This window comes from Mobula birostris, chromosome 3 (assembly GCF_030028105.1).
Source record: "Mobula birostris isolate sMobBir1 chromosome 3, sMobBir1.hap1, whole genome shotgun sequence".
Lineage (NCBI taxonomy): Eukaryota > Metazoa > Chordata > Chondrichthyes > Myliobatiformes > Myliobatidae > Mobula > Mobula birostris.
In genome coordinates, this window is record NC_092372.1 from 204,279,957 (window position 1) to 204,282,353 (window position 2,397).

A 2,397-nucleotide genomic window follows, 5' to 3' on the forward strand; every position below is an offset into this window, starting at 1 on the left:
ACCAATCAAGATCCTATCAAACTCCACTTTAAATCCACCCAGTGACCTGGCCTTCTCAGCCACCTGTGGTAACCACTATTGGCAGAATCTGAAATGGATACAGATGTGAGGTAGATTGCCTAGTTGAGAGGTATCGCAACAACGACCCCGCTAAAATTGTGTAAAACTGAGGAACAGGGTGTGGACTTTAGAGGGGAAGTTCAGAGAACACACATCAGTCCTCACTGAGGGCTCAGCAGTGGAAAGCATAAATAGCTTCAAGTTCCTGGGCCCAAAACATTAATCCAATTGCCAGCAGCTGTACTTTAAGAGCTTGAGGAAATTTGGTACATTCAGGATTTCCAAATTTCCATGGATGTGCAGTTAACCGAGTTGCATCACAGCCTGCTGTGGAGGCTCCAATTCACAGGATCAAGAGAGGCTGCAGAGGGTTGTAGAATCAGCCAGCCCCATCATTGAAACAAGCCTCCCAACAATCAAGGATACCTTCAAGAGGTGGTGCCCCAAGAGGGCAGCATGCATCGCTGAAGTCCCTCAACATCCAGGACACTCCCTCTTATTTTTACTATTGGGGAGGAAGTACAGGAGCCTTAAAACCCACACTCAGTGATTCAGAAACAGCTTCTTCCCCTTCATCATCAGATTTCTGGAGTCTCTGAAAACCACCTCATTATTCCTTTTCACTATTTATTTTTGTAATGTTACATCCTTGCACTGCACTGCTTCCACAAAACAAATTTCACGTCATCTAATTCAGTGATAATAAACCCGATTCTGAGAAGTGAGGTCAGAGTACAAGAAATATCAGGAAATGAGCAGCCTGTGCAATCCTCAACACTAATTCACAATCCCCAGTGGGCATTGCACCTTGTCAATAAGGCAAGGAAACCAGCTAATCACCAACTCCTGAATTCCACATTAAACAATACTCAAACTCTGAAGGGCAACAATTTATTCTGGACGGGGATTTTAAATGCCCACCAAGAATGGCCAGATTAGTGATCATGCTCCCATATCCTGAAGGACAAACTGCCAGGCCAGGAAATGGAAGAATTCCACAACTCCTCATAGAGGTTGTACAGTACCTAACAGAATTAAGGATCTAACATTATCTCATAATATGCACCTCTTACAGTTCTTGGAATTCTGCATTGTTCAATTATCTTTGAGCTGAAAGCTGAACCCCTGATTGCAACTCAAAGGCAAGAGTTCACTAAACAACAGGCAATATATAACTAAAGCTTGCGGCACATATATATAATCCAGTACTATAAACATTACTGCAGACACCTTTTCCAAAATCAGTATCATTTGCAATTCCTCAAGCAAGATCACAACAACATTCAAGCATGGCCTGAAAAGTGCCAAACAACATTCATACCACAGAATTACTAGACAGTGACCAGCTCCACAACAACTTTCCCTCAATTACAGTAAAATAAAGAAGCTGGTCATTGATGCTGATGTAGAGATGGTTGCGAGCTTCAAGTTTCAAGGTGTAAATGTCATCAACAATTTGTATTGGCTTGCCGAGAAAGCACACCAGAAAGGGTGAGGAAATTTGGCATTTCTTCAATGACACACCAATTCAATATTTATAGATACACCATAGAAAGCATCCAGGCTGGATGTATCACGGTTAGGTATGGTAAGAGTACAGGAAATTGAAGATGTGAATGTAGCCCAGTCAAACCCCTCTCCCTTACTCCATCTAAACTTCTCACTTTGGGAAAGCAGCTAACATAATCAAGGATTCCTCACACTTCAGTCATTCTCCTTTCTCCTATTAAAGGATACCAAAGCTTGAGAGTACCAACTACTAGATTCAAGAACAACTGTTATCAGACTCTTGGACAGATCTTTCACACTGTAAAGACTAACTCTTGATCTCCCAATCCCATTCTGGCTGTTGCACAGTATTTGTCTATCTGTAACTGCAACACTACATTGCTTTTCTTTTTGCATCCTTAATGTAATTTTGACTAACATGATCTGTTGAGGATGGCAAGCAAAACAAAAGCTTTTCACTGTATCCTGATGTATCTGACAATAAACTAATCAAATCACTATCAACCAGCTTGATATTCAACGTCATAACCAAAAGTCCTAGGAGCTCAGTCCTGACCAGAAATTTACTAGGCCAATCACACAAATAAAATAACAGTGATGACTAGATCAGAGACTGAATATTCTGTAGCAAGGGACTCAGTTTCTGAGACCACAAGACCTTTTCCAACAAGGCATGAATGTGATGAAATAGTCTTCACCTGAGAGTACAGCTCCAACAATTCAAAGAGTTTAACATCATCCAGGACAAAACAGCATTGCCCATGTCTACAACTCCAGAAGGGGGTTAAAAAGAAACAAGCACTCTTAAAATAAACAGAACAAAAGCTA